Source organism: Giraffa tippelskirchi, chromosome 6, assembly GCF_054371585.1.
Source record: "Giraffa tippelskirchi isolate mGirTip1 chromosome 6, T2T-mGirTip1v1.2.pri, whole genome shotgun sequence".
In the NCBI taxonomy this organism is placed as follows: Eukaryota; Metazoa; Chordata; class Mammalia; order Artiodactyla; family Giraffidae; genus Giraffa; species Giraffa tippelskirchi.
Genome location: NC_137280.1, coordinates 177,113,878 through 177,133,114, shown reverse-complemented (window position 1 = coordinate 177,133,114; position 19,237 = coordinate 177,113,878). Strand labels below are relative to the sequence as shown.

General features: G+C 40.4%; 1 protein-coding gene across 2 annotated transcripts in view; it reads left to right on the top strand.

The window, feature by feature from the left end:
- Nucleotides 1-19,237, top strand: part of LOC145511709 (uncharacterized) — a 255,848-nt gene that overhangs the window by 234,432 nt on the left and 2,179 nt on the right. For both annotated transcript variants that reach the window (XR_014058090.1, XM_081505361.1), the window contains 2 exons: nucleotides 16,792-16,945; nucleotides 18,338-18,424. The gene's annotated coding sequence lies outside the window, so the exon portion shown is untranslated. The remainder of the gene's footprint in view (nucleotides 1-16,791; nucleotides 16,946-18,337; nucleotides 18,425-19,237) is intronic.

The following is a 19,237-nucleotide window of genomic DNA, read 5'->3' as shown; positions in this document are numbered from 1 at the left end:
ATCAGCCCTGGGTGTTCGTTGGAAGGACTGATGTTGAAGCTGAAACTCCAATACTTTGGCCACCTGATGCGAAGAGTTGACTCATTGGAAAAGACCCTGATGCTGGGAAGGATTGGCGGCAGGAGGAGAAGGGGATGACAGAGGATGAGATGGCTGGATGGCATCACTGACTTGATAGACATGAGTTTGGGTGGACTCAGGGAGTTGGTGATGGACAGGGAGGCCTGGCCTGCTGTGGTTCATGGTGTGGCAAAGAGTAGGACACGACTGCGCGACTGAACTGAACTGAACTGTAGTATGGGGAAGTATTCTGAGGAATAATAGCAGAGTCAGCTAGTTTGTAGTGGCATCATAAGAAAGTGTATATGGTATGAACAAGTTTCGTTTGGCTAGCATGGGGCATGTAAATAGCTGTCCCCAGATAACACCGGGAAATTAGACTCAGCCGGTAGGACTGACCCTGAGTGTGCAGGTGACAGATTTTGCCCAAAGTCACAAGGCATAGGCAGCTATCAAATGTTTTAGTATTGAAGAGTACTAATAGCAACTGTAGGTAAGGAAACTCAGGTCAATGGCTCTGAGACCAAATGGAATAGGTAGTTAGATTCAAAATGTAGTTATGCCACTAGTAGGTAAGAACAAATCTTACCTAGTTATTTCCATTCTCTCTTTAGTGAAAGACAAGTCTGATTTCCTAGAGATCAATTATTTCTTCAGATATTTGGGGGAAGGAGGCAAGACGCATGGTTTTCTGTACTGTGCTTAGTTGCTTAGTCATGTCCAACTCTTTGTGACCCCATGGGCTGTAGCCCGCCAGGCTCCTCCATCCGTGGAGATTCTCCAGGCAAGAATACTGGAGTGAGTTGCCGTGTCCTCCTCCAGAGGATCTTCCCAACCCAGATACCAAACCCAGGTCTCCCACATTGCAGGCGAATTCTTTACTGTCTGAGCCACTAGGGCAGCCCAAGAATACTGGAATGGGTAACCTAACCCTTCTCCAGGGATCTTCCCGACCCAGTAATGACATATCTAAACACTCCTACACAGTGACTCAGCATAACCTCTCATAATGACAACCATAGAAGCAAGAATACGCAAACCTTCTTTATCCTACTCCATTCGTTTTTGTCTTTCAAACCCCATAATTATCTGCCTCATTGTTCTTTGTACCCAGTAGCCATTCTTTCACAGTTATTCAGTAAAGAAGTTTATACATTCATCCTGGCCAAATCCTTGACAAGAATGTGCTCCACATAAAACTGCCAGATGATTTTCAAAGAAACTAATTTTAAAAGTCACACATTTGAAGGTTGATGTTTAGGCTTCACAAAGAGAAATCACTAAAGTAAAATGATGCTCAAAAATACTTGCAACTTACATCTATGACAAAGATAAAAAGAATTCCTGGTCAGAACTACTACTCCTCAGGAATCCTGAAAGCAATATGAGACTCAAGCTGTGAATCTGAAAAGGAATGTAAAGTATTAACAAGTACTATCAATGTATCATCATCATTGCCTAGAAATATTTTCCCCTTGCTTCTGAAACATCATCCATTTTTATCTGGATTATAGCAGCTCCTCTTCTGTCTCCCTTGTTTTGCTGGCCAGTGGAATAGATGAGTCATCTCACCATCTGGGCTGGAGGAAAGAGAGATGTATGGCTGAATAGCGCTGAATATTATCTGCATAATGACGGCCCTGCAGCCCAAAATACCTCTCTTTCTCAGTGTCCTCGTCCACACTTAGTCTTTCTTCAAAACAAAATTAGGGGGTATTCTACAAAGGCAATTTCTGGCTACTTCTTCCCACCTCTAAGTCAACATTTCCAAACTTTCGGCAGTATAGATTCCAGGCAGCACTGAATTTTCAAAGGCTTGGTAATGGCTGAAAAGCCTAGATTAAATTAATTTAGCAAAATATTATAGCACCATATTTTTTGAGGTACCATTCAAAACTCTTCATAACACCATTCCTCAAAAGCAAAGTCAGCACTTGAAGAGATAAATGTCTCTGCTTTGAGGTAAGATTTAGGGTTGCACAAATGTTGCAAGTTTTCAGTATGTCTCTATGTGTGTGCATTTATATATTCTTTGCTAAATGCCAGGATACAGTGGAGAAAAAAAAAGACATATATCTTGCCTTCTTGCCTTCATAGAGTTTACAGATGAGTGTGATCAAACATACAGACTATCTGTAGAATACATATGTATTTCTAAACATATAAGACCTGTGTTTAAAACATAGGGAATCAAATTCTGTTTATGTAAGATTACTTTCTTTTCACAAAGAGTTAATGCAAGCCATATGGTTCATAGCTTTATACTGTTTATATATATATATATATGCACACATAGGCTCCAAAATCATTGCAGATGGTGACTGCAGCCATGAAATCAGAAGACGATTGCTTCCTGGCAAGAAAGCTATGACAAACCTGGACAGTGTGTTGAAAAGCAGAGACATTATTACTGTGCCAACAAAGGTCTGTATAGTCGAGGCTATGGTCTTCCCAGTGGTCACGTTCAGTTGTGAGAGCTGGACTGTAAAGAAGGCAGAACGCCAAAGAATTGATGCCTTCGAACTGTGGTGCTGGAGAAGACTCCTGAGAGTCCCTTGGACAGCAAGGAGATCCAACCAGTCCATCTTAAGTGAAATCCACCCTGAATAGTCACTGGAAGGACTGATGCTGAAGCGCCAGTATTTTGGTCATCTGAGGCAAACAGACAACTCATTGGAAAAGTCCCTGATGCTGGGAAAGATTGAGGGCAGAAGGAGAAGAGGGTGTCAGAGGATGAGATGGCTGGATGGCATCACCAATGCAATGAACATTAACTTGGGCAAACTCTGGGAGATGATGAGGGACAGGGAGGCCCGGCGTGGTACAGTCCATGGGATCACAAAGAGTCGGACATGACTGGGCAACTGATCAACAACAGCTATATATATATATGTGTGTGTGTGTGTATATATATATATATATGACTTTCCCTGTGGCTCAGCTGGTAAGAACCCGCCTGCCAGTGCAGGAGACACAAGAGATGCAGGTTCAATCCCTGTGTCAGAAAGTTCCCCTGGAGTAGGAAATGGCAACCCACTCCAGTGGAAAATTGCTGGACAGAAGAGCCTGGCAGACTACAGTCCATGGGATTGCAAAGAGTCAGACATGAAATATATACACACACACACACAAACACACATACACACACACACACACTTATGCTCTCTTTTCGGTTTCTAGAATATGACTAAGAATGTCAGTCATCTGAAGAAACCAGTCTACTAATAAACTAATAGTCTGAGTACTGGCAAGCAAATGCTGAGGAAAGGGAACCAAGACTGTGATGGGCCTGTTAACTCATACAAGGTACAGCTGAGGGAACTGGTAATGTTCAGTATGAAAAATAGTTGGCATGTGTAAACAGAATCTCAGAAATTTAGAGCTGAAAGGGATTTCATTAGGATGGTGGTGGTTTAGTTGCTAAGTCATGTCCGACTCTTACAACCCCATGGACTGTAGCCTTCCAGTCTCCTCTGTCCATGGGATTTCCCAGGCAAGTATCCTGGAGTGGGTTACCATCTCCTTCTCCAGGGGATCTTCCCAACCCAGGGATGGAACCCTGATCTCCTGCATCGCAGGTGGATTCTATACTGACTGAGCTACCAAGGAAGCTCTTTTATTAGGATAATTTAATCCAAATATTTCATTTTGCAGAAAAAAAATGATACAGTAACTTCTTTTAGACTATGGAATTGGCCAGTGGTAGAATATATTTATGACTGGAATCTCACAACAGTTCAATGTTGTCTTCAGTTTCATTCTGTATTTCCATGGCAGCTGATTTTTAACTTCAGAAATGCTGTTACCATCACCATCATCATCATGAGCAGTCAGTCACCGTCATCACTAATATTTGTTGAGTGTTCACTCTGTTGGTTACTGACCTATGCACTAAATTATTGCCTTATATCTCACAATAACTGTCTAGGGTAGATACTGTTACAATCCTTATTTCTCAGTTGTAGAGAACAAGAATTAGAACAGTAACCCATCTAGAAAGAAACAAAGTCAGGAATCAAATATTGGTCTGACTCCGGTAGTTAAAGTAAAACTTTTACTTCACTCTATTCTGAATAACTAGAATCATCAGATCTAGGATTCATGAGTGGATGCTATAAGAGAGTAAGTTCACCCTATATAAAGAGGAAACTTCTAACATTACACTACTAACATGTCAGAGTTGGAGTGAAACCATATTTCAATGAGCTCCTCAAATACTACAAGTATTGAAATGGATCATGGGGAAAGATTTCTGCATTGACTAAGAAGCTGAACCATTCATATCAACTCTTTCTTCTAAATCATTGATTTTTTATCATTCAGAAATCATTTGATGTAGTGTTGTAGATCTCACAGCCTATTTATCTCTGCATTTTGCTGTTAGTGTAATTAGAAGAATCTATTTTCTAAACACATTTAAGCATTCACATTTCTAAAGGTCATGCTGAATGTTGGTTCTGAATATCAGCTATGTGCTTGGAGGTGGCCATGTAGTCTGTCTTTTGGCTACCTAGAATGCAAACCTCTTTGCTGTTTGAGGAATTTCCTACGATACAAATCCTAAGTGGAGGCAAAACTTTCCATTATAGCAGAAAATGCCAGATACCTGCTTTCCTACTCTAGTGGCACGTGACTTGGGCTCTGGGAATCAGATGCCCCCTTCAGGGACTTTGACTCAGGAGCTGGTAATGTAAAGCAGCCTCGTCAAAGAAGAATGCTTTCGGCAACAAGGGCAATCAGTTTTCCAATGCAGAGCTGCCAAGAGCAAAGTTCAATACTAGTGCAGGCTGTATCATCCAGTGCTCAGTGGGATGGCATGTATACACAACACATCTTCTTTATCCATTCGTTTGTTGATGGACACTTAAGTTGCTTCCACATCTTGGCTATTGTGAATAATGCAGCTCTGAACATTGGGTAAGTTCAATACTAGTGCAGGCTGTATCATCCAGTGCTCAGTGGGATGGCATGTATACACAACACATCTTCTTTATCCATTCGTTTGTTGATGGACACTTAAGTTGCTTCCACATCTTGGCTATTGTGAATAATGCAGCTCTGAACATTGGGTTGCATGTGTTTTTTGGAATTTGTGTTTTCACTCTCTTTGGATATATACCCAGCAGTGGATTTGCTGAATCATATGGTATTTTGAGAAAATCTCCGGCGGCTCAGATGGTAAAGAATCTGCCTGCAGGAGACCTGGGTTCAGTTCCTGGGTCAGGAAGATCCCCTGGAGAAGGGCATGGCAACCCACTCTAGTATTCTTGCCTGGAGAATCCCTATGGACAGAGGAGCCTGGTGGACTGCAGTCTATGGGGTCGCGAAGAGTCAGACATGTCTGAGTGACTATGCACACAGCACATGGTATTTTGGGGCTTCCCAGGTGGCACCGGGGGTAAGGAACCCATCTACCAACGCAGGAGACATAAGAGATGCATGTTCGATCCCTGGGTTGGGAAGATCTCCTGGAGGATGGCACGGCAACCCACTCCAGTATTCTTGCCTGGGAAATCCCATGGAGAGAGGAGCCTGCTGGGCTACAGTCCATGCGGTTGCCAAGAGTCGGACACAACTGAAGTGACTTAGCACCCCCCCACACACATGTGGTATTTTTAGTTTTTTGAGAAACCTCTGCACTGTTTACCACAGTGACTGCACCAGTTTACGTTTCCACAAACACAGTATACTAGGGTTACATCCTCCCCAACATTTGTTATTTGTAGTCTTTTTGATGCTAGCCTTACTGACAGGCCTGAATTGTTATTGCAGTTGGTTTTGATCTGCATTTCTCTGATGATTAGTGACGGTGAGCACATTTTCATGTGCCTGTTGGCCGTCTGTGTGTCTTCTTTGGAAAAATGTCTTTTCTTGTCTTCTGCCCACTTTTCAACTGGATTGTCTCGGGGTTTTTTGATATTGAGTTACACAAGCTATTTATATATTTGGATAGTAATGCTTTATTGGTCATATCATTTGCAAATATTTTCTCCCTTATAATAGATTGGCTTTCCATTTTGCCAATGGTTTCCTTTCCTGTGTAAAAGTTCTTAAGTTTAATTCGGTCTCATTTGTTTAATTTTGTCTTTGTTTCCTTTGCCTTAGACTTATCCAACAAATTGCTATAATTTATATCAAAGAATGTTCTGCCTATGTTTTCTTCTAGGGATTTTATGATTTATACTCTTATATTTACATCTTTAATCTGTACTGAGTTTATTTTTGTACATGGTTTGAGAAGATGTTGCAATCTTATTCTTTTACATGTAGCTGTCCAGTTTGCCCAGCACCACTTAGTAAATGAACTCTTTTTTCTCCATTGTAATACTTACCTCCTTTGTCATAAACTAACAGAATAGGTGCATGGGCTTATTTCTGGGCTCTCTATTCTATTTCATTTGTCTGTATGTCTGTTTGGTGCCAGTACCATGGTGTTTTGATTACTATAGCTTTGTAGTATAGTCTGAAGTCAGGAAGTATGGTATTTCCAGCGTTGTTCTCTTTTCTCAAGATTGCTTTGGTTATTCAGAGTCTTTTGTGGTTCAATATAAACTTTAGGATTATTTGGCCTAAGTCTGTGAAAAATGTCATGGATATTTTGATAGGGATTGCATTAAATCTGTAGATTGCTTTGGGTAGTTGTACCTTTGAACAATATTAATTTTTCTAATCCATGAGCATGAACATAAGATATATTTCCACTTACTTGTATAATCTTCAATTTCCTTCATCAGTGTTTTATAGCTTACCAAGTATAAATCTTTTGCCCCCTTGGTTAAATTTATTCTTAGATTTTATTATTTTTGATGCAACTGATTTTTAAAAACTTCTCTTTATGATAGTTTATTAGTGTATAGAAAGTCACAGATTTCTCTATATTAGTCTTATATCCTAAAACTTTACTGAATTCATTTATTAGTTCTCATAGTTTTTGGGTGGAGACTTTAGGGTTTTCAGTATATATTACCATGTCGTCTGCAACGAATGACACTTTTATTTCTACCTTTCAAATTTGGATGCCTCATATTTCTTTTTCTTATCTGATTGCTGTGGCTATGAATTCTAGTATAATAAGTCCCCTACATATGAACCTTCAAGTTGTGAACTTTCGAAGATATGAGCATGTATTTGTGTATCCAGTCACATAAGTATTCAAATATCTGGCATACATTGTCACAGCATGTGCATCTTTTACAAGTGGTTGTGGTTTTGTGTACTTTACTGTACTATAGCTGCTGCTGCTGCTGCTAAGTCGCTTCAGTCATGTCCAACTCTGTGAGACCCCATAGATGGCAGCCCACCAGGCTCCCCTGTCCCTGGGATTCTCCAGGCAAGAGTACTGGAGTGGGTTGCCATTTCCTTCTCCAATGCATGAAAGTGAAAAGTGAAAGTGAAGTCGCTCAGTCGTGTCTGACTCTTAGCGACCCCATGGACGGCAGCCCACCAGGCTCCTCCATCCGTGGGATTTTCCAGGCAAAAGTACTGGAGTGGGTTGCCACTTCCTTCTCTGACTGTACTATAGAGAGTATGGTAATGTAGTATCTTTATTTCGAGCCCAGGATGTGTAGAAGCAAGTGTAAAAGCAGCAGTGATAAAGATATACTCTAAGAGGTACCAAGCAATAACGATGGAAACAAAAGTGAGAGTAATTTAGAGTGGAGTGAGGCAAGAAGATGTAGAGGTCACTCATTCATAACATGAATCATTCAACCATCAGCACAATTCTAACAAAAAAGGACAAGATGTAAAGTCTATTGTGCTGATGATGTTTACAATAGTATCAAAGAGGCATGGAAAAGTGATGGAGGAGATGGAGAAACTTCTCAGTGTGTGGCTGCAGGATCAGCACAGAATCAAGTTCCACTCAGGTTAATGCAGATTCAAGAGAAAGCTAAAAGGCTTTATAAAGATTTGAAGAAGAATCACAGCAAAGAATCAGAGGGCACATATTTTAATGCTAGCCATGGCTAGCTTCATCAGTTCAAGGATGGAGCCAACGTTTGCAACATAAAGGAAAGTGGTGAGGCAGTGAATGTTGATATGGTAGCTGCCCAGGAATTTCTTGAAACACTTCAAGAAAATACTCATGAAGGCACATATTTATGCAAGCAGGTTTTTAATGTGGATGAGACAGGACCGTACTGGAAGAGGATGCCAGACCAGAGTTACATCAGTAACGAGGAAAAGTTGATGCCAGGCTATAAAGCAGCAAAGGATAGGCTAGCCCTGTTGTTTGGTGGCAATGCTTCTGGTAGTATGAAGCTGAAGCCTCCCTTAGTTTATCATTCAGAGAACCCAAGAGCCCTTAGAAACATAGCCAAGGGTTTCCTTCCTGTTGTGTGGAAGAGTGACCCCAAAGCCTGGGTTACACAGGCCATTTTCCAGGACTGGTTCTTCCACCACTTTATTCCAGAGGAAGAGAAATATTGCTTAGAGAAGGTTATTCAATATTCTTTTGCTGCTTGACGACCCTCTGGTCCACCTTCCATCCATGAGTGACTTCCATCCAACATCAAAGTAGTGCATCTACCCCCAAATACTACGTCACTCATCCAACCTATGGGACAGGGAGCTACAGCAACTTTCAAGAGCTGTCATTCATGTCACACTTTTTGTCTGGCAGTAAAGGTGATTGATGAATCAGAAACAACCCTGCAACAACTTTGAAAGGATTATAACATATTCGAGGCCATAAAAAAACATTGAATTTGCTTTGTGTGAGGTTATAGCTGTCACCATGATTGAGAGAAACTTTCCCCACAGTTTGTTCACAATTTTCATGGATTTGAAAAGGTAGATGAGGAGTCCAAAAAGTTATTCAGCAACTCAGGGACACTCAGTGAGAAGCTGGGGCTAGATATGCAAGAGGATGAATTGATTGAACTGCCTGCTGTGCCATACAAGGAGTTTACTAATGAAGACCTTCTGGAATTGGAGTCCCAAAGAAAGGATGAAGAGAGACAAAAGGGAAAAGAAAGTCAGTGGAGAGATTCACGACACAAGAAATGGCGAGGAGAGTTTCTTTATTTGAGGAGGCCCTCTTTGCTGTTGAGGCACAGGATCCAAACACAGAATGGTACACAAAGCCTGCAGCAGCCATTCAGAATGCAGTCCAGATCTACCATGTCATCTATGATGAGGAAAAGAGACCAGACATCACGTCATTTTTTCAAGAGGGTAGATAGAGTTGAATCCAGCAAGGAACAAGAACCCGTGCCATCAACGTCAGTCATGAGTGCAATTGCAGCTTGCCCTTCATCTCCCATTGCTGACAACACTTCAGCTCTACCATCTCCCACCTCCTCTCCCTCTTGCAATCACTAACTTTTCTCTCCTGTTCCCTTGATGCCAGACCCTATATGTCAGCTGTTGTACTGTACTACTGTACTTTTCAAAGTACTATACTATAAGATTAAAGACCTTTTTTTGTGTTTGTTTTTCATGTATCAATTATTTGCATGAAAAGTATTATAAACCTATTACATTATAGTACTATATAGCCAATTGTGATACTGGGTACCTAGGCTGATTTTGTTTAACTTATGAACAAATTGTACTTACAAATACACACTCAGAATGAAATTCATTTGTATATAGTGAACTTACTATACTATGTTAAATAGATATGACAAGAGAGGTAATTCTTGACTTGCTTCTAATTTTAAGGGAAAAAGAGCTTTCAGTTTTCACCATTATGATGTCAGCTGTAAGAATCATATAAAAAACATGTTCACAACTCAGATAATCTCAATGGTATGATCATTCACCTAGAGCCAGACGTCCTGGAATGTGAAGTCAAGTGGGCCTTAGGAAGCATCACTATGAACAAACCTAGTGGAGGAGATGGAATTCCAGTTGACCTATTTCAAATCCTAAAAGATGATGCTGTGAAAGTGCTACACTCAATATGCCAGCAAATCTGGAAACCTCGGCAGTGGCCACAGGATTGGAAAAGGTCAATTTTCATTCCAATCCCAAAGAAAGGCAGTGACAAAGAATGCTCAAACTACTGCACAAAAGCACTCATCTCACACGCTAGTAAAGTAATGCTCAAAATTCTCCAAGCCAGGTTTCAACAGTGTGTGAACTGTGAACTTCCAGATGTTCAAGCTGCTTTTACAAAAGGCAGAGGAACCAGAGATCAAATTGCCAACATCCACCGGATTATTGAAAAAGCAAGAGAGTTCCAGGAAAACATCTATTTCTGCTTTATTGACTATGCCAAAGACTTTGACTGTGTGGATCACAACAAACTGTTGAAAATTCTGAAAGAGATGGGAATACCAGACCACCTGACCTGACTCTTGAGGAATCTGTGTGCAGGTCAGAAAGCAACAGTCAGAACTGGACATGGAACAACAGACTGTCTCCAAATAGGAAAAGGAGTATGTCAACACTGTATACTGTCACCCTGCTTATTGAACTTATATGCAGAGTACATCATGAGAAACACTGGGCTGGAGGAAGCACAAGCTGGAATCAAGATTGCCGGGAGAAATATCAATAACCTCAGATATGCAGATGACACCACCCTTATGGCAGAAAGTGAAGAGGAACTAAGGAGCCTCTTGATGAAAGTGAAAGAAGAGAGTGGAAAAGTAGGCCTAAAGCTCAACATTCAGAAAACTAAGATCATGGCATCTGGTCCCATCACGTCATGCAAATAGATGGGGAAACAGTGGAAACAGTGAGAGACTTTGCTTTTCTGGACTCCAGAATCACTGCAGATGGTGACTGCAGCCATGAAATTTCCTCCTTGGAAGAAAAGTTATGACCAACCTAGTTCAGTTCCGTTCAGTTCAGTCACTCAGTCGTGTCTGACTCTTTGTGACCCGATGAACCGCAGCATGGCAGGCCTGCCTGTCCATCACCAACTCCCAGAGTCCACCCAAAACCATGTCCATTGAGTCGGTGATGCCATTCAACCATCTCATCCTCTGTCGTCCCCTTTTCCTCCTGCTCCCAATCCTTCCCAGCATCAGGGTCTTTTCCAATGAGTCAACTCTTCACATCAGGTGGCCAAAGTATTGGAGTTTCAGCTTCAACATCAGTCCTTCCAATGAACACCCAGTAAAGATCTCCTTTAGGATGGACTGGTTGGATCTCCTTGCAGTCCAGGGACTCTCACGAGTCTTCTCCAACACCACAGTTCAAAAGCATCAATTCTTCGGCACTCAGCTTTCTTTATAGTCCAACTCTCACATCCATACAGGACTACTGGAAAAACCGTAGCTTTGACTAGACGGACCTTTGTCAGTAAAGTAATGTCTCTTCTTTTTAATATGCTGTCTAGGTTGGTCATAACTTTCCTTCCAAGGAGTAAGCGTCTTTTAATTTCATGGCTGCAATCACCATCTGCAGTGATTTTGGAGCCCCCCAAAATAAAGTCAGCCACTGTTTCCACTGTTTCCCCATCTATTTGCCATGAAGTGATGGGACCAGATGCCATGATCTTAGTTTTCTGAATGTTGAGCTTTAAGCCAACTTTTTCACTCTCCTCTTTCACTTTCATCAAGAGGCTCTTTAGTTCTTCTTCACTTTCTGCCATAAGGGTGGTGTCATCTGCATATCTGAGGTTATTGATATTTCTCCCGGCAATCTCGATTCCAGCTTGTGTTTCTTCCAGCCCAGCGTTTTTCCTAGGCCAACCTAGAGATCCAACCAGTACATCCTAAAGGAGATCACTCTGAATATTCATTGGAAGAACTGATGTTGAAGCTGAAACTCCAATCCTTTGGCCACCTGATGTGAAGAGCTGACTCATTGGAAAAGACCCTGATGTTGGGAAGGATTGAGGGCAGGAGGAGAAGGGGACAACAGAGGATGAGATGGTTGAATGGCATCACCAACTCACTGGACATGAGTTTGAGTAAACTCCAGGAGTTGGTGATGGACAAGGAAGGCTGGTGTGCTGCAGTCCATGGGGTTGCAAAGAGTCAGACACGACTGAGCGACTGAACTGAACTGGACTAAACTGAACTATTGTGAAGGTTTGGAACCTCATGTCAGGCTTCCCAGCCTGGGGACCCAACAAAGGGACTGGAAATCCCCAGGGAATCTGACCATGAAGGCCAGTGGGATTTGTTCACAAGACTTCCACAGGACTGGGGGAAACAGAAACTCCAGTCTTGGGTGGTACGAACAAAGCCTTGCATGCACCCAGACCCAGAGGAAAGGAGCAATGACTCCACAGGAAACTGAACCAAACCTACCTGCTAGTGTTGGAGGGTCTCCTGTGGAGGTGTGGGTAACAAGGGGCTCACCACAGGAACAGGGGGACTAGCAGCAGCTGTCTGGGAAGGTCCCCTTTGAAGTAACCGACCTTAGGGCCTGTAGAGCCAAAGGCTGGTTTGCCTGAGGCCAAAACCTACCACCCATGTCAACCCCACCCATCAGCAGATAATTGGATTAAAGCTTTTCTGAGCAAAGACCTGCCCAACAGAGTAAGAACCAATTTTTCCCACCACCATCAGCCCCTCCTACCAGGAAGCTTACACAAGCCTCTTAGCCTCCATCAGATGGCAGACAGAAGAAGCAAGAAGAACCGCAATCCCACAGTGACTGAAACAAAACCACATTACATTTCATCACCATGAAAAAGCAGATAGTGACATCCCAGATGAAGGAACAAGATAAAACTCCAGAAAAACAACTAAATGAAGTGAAGCTAGGCAACCATCCAGAAAAAGAATTCAAAGTAATGATAGTGAGTGTGATTCAGGATCTTGGAAAAAGAATGTAGGCACAGATTGAGAAGATGCAAGAAATGTTTACCAAGACCTATGATAACTAAAGAACAAATAAATAGAGATGAATAATACACTATAAGGAATCCATAGCAAAGAAACTGAGGCAGAAGCATGGAAAAATGACCTGTTGGACAGAATGGTGGAAATCAATGCCACAAAAAAGAATAAGAAAAAAGAATGAAAATAAATGAGGACAGCCTAAGAGACCTCTAGGACAACATTACACACCAGCATTCTCATTATAGGGGTAGCAGAAGAAGAAGAGAGAGAGAAAGGCCCTGAGAAAATATTTGAAGAGATAATAGCTGAAAAATTCCCTAACATGGGAAAGGAAATAATCAACCAAATCCAAGAAGCACAGAGAGTCCCAGGCAGGATAAACCCAAGGAGGAACACATCAAAACACAGAGTAATAAAACTGACAAAAATTAAAGACACAGATAAAATATTAAAAGTAACAAGGGGAAAAGGACAAATAACATACAAGTGAACTCCCATCAGGATACCAGCTGATTTCTCAACAGAAACTCTACAAGCCAGAAGGGAATGGCACAATATAGTGATGTAAGGAAGATATACCCATTTGAATGCAGAGTTCCAAAGAATAGCAAGGAGAGATAAGAAAGCCTTCTTCAGTGACCATTGCAGAGAAATAAAGGAAAACAATAGAATGGGAAAAACTAGAGATCTCTTCAAGAAAATGAGAGATACCAAGGGAACATTTCATGCAAAGATGGGCTCAATAAAGGACAGAAATGGTATGGACCTAACAGAAGCAGAAGATATTAAGAAGAGGTGGCAAGAATACACAGAAGAACTGTACAAAAAAGATCTTCACGACCCAGATAATCACGATGGTGTGATCACTCACCTAGAGTCAGACATCCTGGAATGTGAAGTCAAGTGGGCCTTAGAAAGCATCACTACAAACAAAGCTAGGGGAGGTGATGGAATTCCAGTTGAGCTATTTCAAATCCTAAAAGATGATGCTGTGAAAGTGCTGCACTCGATATGCCAGCAAATCTGGAAAACTCAGCAGTGGCCACAGGACTGGAAAAGGTCAGTTTTCATTCCAATCCCAAAGAAAGGCAATGCCAAAGAATGCTCAAACTACTGCACAACTGCACTCATCTCACACGCTAGTAAAGTAATGCTCAAAATTCTCCAAGCCAGGCTTCAACAATACATGAACTGTGAACTTCCAGATATTCATGCTGTATTTAGAAAAGGCAGAGGGACCAGAGATCAAGTTGCCAACAGCTGTTGCATCATTGAAAAAGTAAGAGAATTCCAGAAAAACATGTATTTCTGCTTTATTGACTATGCCAAAGCCTTTGACTGTGTGGATCACAACAAACTGCGGAAAATTCTTCAAGAGATGGGACTACCAGACCACCTGACCTGCCTCCTGAGAAATCTGTATGCAGGTCAGAAAGCAACAGTTAGAACTGGACATGGAACAACAGACTGGTTCCAAATAGGAAAAGGAGTACGTCAAGGCTGTATATTGTCACCCTACTTATTTAACTTATATGCAGAGTACATCATGAGAAATGCTGGGCTGGAAGAAGCACAAGCTGGAATCAAGATTGCCGGGAGAAAGATCAATAACCTCAGATATGCAGATGACACCACCCTTATGGCAGAAAGTGAAGAAGAACTAAAGAGCCTCTTGATGAAAGTGAAAGGAGAGTGAAAAAGTTTGCTTAAAGCTCAACATTCAGAAAACTAAGATCATGGCATCTGGTCCCATCACTTCATGGCAAATAGATGGGGAAACAGTGGCTGACTTAATTTTTCTGGGCTCCAAAATCACTGCAGATGGTGACTGCAGCCATGAAATTAAAAGACATTTCCTCCTTGGAAGAAAAGTTATGACCAACCTAGACAGCATATTAAAAAGAAGAGACATCACTTTGCCAACAAAGGTCCATCTAGTCACGGCTGTGGTTTTTCCAGTAGTCGAGTATGTAGGCGAGAGGTGAACTATAAAGAAAGCTGAGAGCTTTCCTGATGCTTTTGCATTGTTGGAGAAGACAACAATGAGAGTCCCTTGGACTGCAAGGAGATCCAACCAGTCCATCCTAAAGGAGATCAGTCCTGGGTGTTCATTGGAAGGACTGATGCTGAAGCTGAAACTCCAATACTTTGACCACCTGATGTGAAGGATTGACTCATTTGAAAAGACCCTGATGCTGGGAAAGATTGAAGGCTGGAGGAGAAGGGGACGACAGAGGATGAGATGGTTGGATGGCATCACCGACTCAGTGGACATGAGTTTGAGTAAACTCCGGGAGCTAGTGATGGACAGGGAGGCCTGGCTTGTTGCAGTTCATGGGGTCACAAAGAGTCGGACACGACTGAGCGACTGAACTGACTAAAAGGAAGAACCTACAACCAAGAATACTCTACTCATCAAGACTCTCCTTCAGATTTATTGGAGAAATGAAAAGCTTTCCAGAAAAGCAAATGTTAAGAGAATTCAGCACCACCAAACCAGCCTTACAACAAATGCTAAAGAAACTTCTCTAGGCAGGAAACACTAGAGAAGGAAAAGATGTACAGAAAATAAGCCCAAGCAATTAAGAAAACAGTTAAGAGACTCATACATATCGATAATTACCTTAAATGGAAAGGTATTAAATGCGCCACGAAAAGACAGAGACTGAACGGAAGAAAACACGTACGTGTGCGCACTTCCTCTTTCCACAAATTCTGCTGGACCCCCACATTGTATGTAACCATTTTATGCTGTTAAGTTAATCATCTTCCCATTGTGGACTGCAAGTGTAATTATCTATTTTTTGGTCTGGTTATTGATTGTGAAAACTGATAAACATCTTTTACTATTGTAATTATGTAACTATTACTTAGCACCATTTTATCATGTTTGGTCAACAGAAAAATTATAGAACTCTATATCACCAAAACTACTGTTTAATTGAAAAACCTGTAATCAGTTTTTAAAATCCATATGCATACCAGAATTATTTTGGAATTTTTTAAAAATACAAATGCCCAGTGCTTTTTTTTTGTTGTTAGAGCTCCAGATATGTTTCTAATGAGCAGCCATGTTTAGAAACAGCTGGACTATATGAGGATCTTTTCATTTTATCTGGTTTGTTTCACTTTTTCTATTTCATATTCAGTGCTCCTGTTTCATTTAGTTTATGTTTTCCAATTTCTCCATCTCTTTTTTTTATTTTTTTCTCAAGCCTTTATCAAGCATAGTAGAAAAACTTTTGTATACATATATATATAAATAATATGTATAATATATATATTTTAGAAAACTTATGGATTTTTGCCTAACCAAAAAAGTTACGACATTTTGATTCCACTTGTTTGACTTAGTATGAATAGAATGCTAGATTTTTAATTATAAAAAGTAGATATATAACAAGCAACAGTGATTTACTATGTAGCACAGGGAAGTATAGTCAATATCTTGTAATAACTTATAATGAAAAATAATTTTGAAAGTATCATATATGTTTATGTATGGCTGAATCACACACACAAAAAATAACTTTTTGAAATTTAGTAATGTCTGTCCTTTTGCCAGTTTTTCTAAATGTCCTATGGATAATAATATGTAAGCTACAAAATTTTAAATATATTTTTATAGGATATGATTAATATAAGTTAATTAAATATAAATCTGTTATATTTAAATTATTAATGACATCATTCAAGATGCTCCTATTCTTGTTTTTTCTGCGCTTGATAAAGTATTCTCAGAGAAATGTTAATATGTCTTCCTATAATAATATATTTTTCCTTTCCCTTATATTTCTTCTGCTTTTCGCTTTCTGTATCTTCAGTTCCTTTTTCTAAGGTGTCTAACGGTTCCTTCTGTCTATCTTCTTTGTGAACTGTAGCTTTTATCATTAAAAATATTCATCTTTGTTTCATTTTTAAAATAAATAAATAAAATTAAATTTGAATTGAAAAACAAAAAAGAATCCACCTCCCAATGCAGGGGAAATGGGTTTGATGGCTGGTTGGGGAGCTAGGCTCCCACCCACCACAAGAGCACCCGGTCCTCGCCACGCCGCAGACAGACAGCCCGCAGACTGTGACGAAGATGTGACACAGCCAAATAAATCCCCCAAAAAATAAGTGATTATTGACAGGTAAATATGCCGTTTTTTACTGTTTCCTGGTTATGTTTATAGTTCCCTGTTCATTTCTTTTAGCTTCTTTCGTTGTGGTTTCATGTTTTTCTTTAGCGGCGTGCTTGGCCCTTTTTCTATGGTTTTTGTGTATCTATTATAAGTTGTTGATTTGTGGTTACCAAAGGATTCAAATATGTTGACCTAGAACAAAATCTGCTTGTTTTAAACTGGTAGTCGTTTAGGGTCAAAAAGAATTGAAAACATCTATTATATCTATATTTTTTACTCCTCTCCCCTACATCGTGTGTTTTTTGATGTCATACTTTGCATCTTCATGTTTATCCCTTCTCTGTTTATTGTAGTTATTGTTGATCTTACTTTTTTGTCTTTTAATCTTTGTACTAATTTATTTAAGTGGTTGATTCGTAGCCTTCGGTATACATTTACTTTACTAGTGGGATTTTTCATTTCCTGTAGATTCTTACTTCTTGTTGTAGCCATTTTTTTTCCACTTAGAGAAAACTATATCTTTTAGGGTAGGTTTAGTATTGATGAACTCCTTTCATTCTGAGAAATTCATTGTCGCTTCTTCGATTCTAAATCATAATCTTGTTGAGTAGAATATCCTGGACGTCACTGTTGGCAAAAGCAGACTTTGAACGGACCATGGTAGACCCAGGATTGGGAGAGAATTGAACCAGAGCCCTGTGAGCAGCAGGGCAGAAAGCAGGTTGATTGCAGCCTGATCTCAGCTTGGTTCATTCTGTCCTGTAACAGAAGTTTCTTAACTGTGGAGTTGGAATGCAAGGCCTCTTGAAAAAAGTTGACCCTGTTCTTCACTGAGAAAGTATGAAGGTTCTGGTTGAATCAATGCAACAAGGTTGTTGTGTAACTTGAGTGTCCAGAGCTAAAAAGCTTGTGACTGTTGTGAAGAACCAAGTATTGTATTAAATTTTGGTAAAAATTTCAAACTTTTTAGCCTTCCTATTTGGAGAAAGTATAATCCTTTAAATAAAAATATTATTAATATAGAAATTATATAGAACTCCTAAAATTCTGTTATGCTGGTAGAATGTTGTTAGTCTTATTTCTAGTAATTATCTTAAAGTGTAACCCACCTGCCAATGTAGGAGACGTAAGAGACACAGGTTCAATCCCTGGGTCCAGAAGATCTACTGAAGGAGGCCATGGCAACCCACTCCAGTACTCTTGCATGGAGAATCCCCATGGACAGAGGAGCCTGGCGGACTACAGTCCACAGGGTCACAAAGAGTGGGGCACAAGTGACTGAGCGTGCACACGCTATAGTCATAGCAGTACCCAGGTTTCAATTGCACTGTAATTAGATCTTTAAGCTTGATTTTTCAAAAGTCTTTAGCCATTTAATGTTATACTCTGATGCTTTTGCAGAATTCTTTATCTTCAAGTAGATTCATGGAAAGGACTTTGTGACAATTGCAGGCTTCTGATAACTCTCAGATCATACCACTGAACTAGGTAAGAAATTAAAGAATTCTGATGGAAAATCTGATGGCTTCATAAAACTATTAACAGAAGATTAAGATCAGGGATTAGTTAAACAGGATTGAATGAACCTATAAGTATGGTTATAATTTTTTGGTTTTGTCTGAAATGTTACTGTTTTTTAACCTGTGTTTTCCAGATATAAGGAAGGCTTTAAATTACACCTCTACAAGTAGAATTGAAACTATCTTTTCTCTCTACCTGATCTCTCCAGAATTTGGAAACTCTTAGGCTCCCAGAAGCTTTCTCAGATATGTGTGTGTGTGCTAAGTCTCTTTAGCCATGTCCAGCTCTTTGGGACCCTTGGACTGCAGCCCGCCAGGCTCCTCTGTCTGGGATTCTCCAGGCAAGAGTGCTGGAGAGGGTTGCCATGCCCTTCTCCAGGTATCTTCCTGACCTAGTGATCGAACCCGTATCTCTCATGTCCCCTGCATTGGCAGGCAGGTTCTTTATCAGTAGCGCCACCTGGGAAGCCCTTTCTCAGATATAAGGAAGGTCGACTTCTAACAGGTACCAGAACAGCAAGGTATTTGAGGACCTCCGATGAGAAGAATTCACTCAAATCTATCATTCAAACTTATAGATATCACAGGTAGAACCTGTAACACATCCCTGTTGTGACTTTCCTGGCTCTGAAAGGCTTTTTTTTTTATTTATTTAAGTTCAATCTGATTGCTTATGAAAAGCTCCAACACAAGCAATTAAAAAGCCTACGTGATCAATTAACCACAGACTTATTTCACAAACAGATTAGTCTTAATTTGGCCATATTTGGTAGAAGTAATG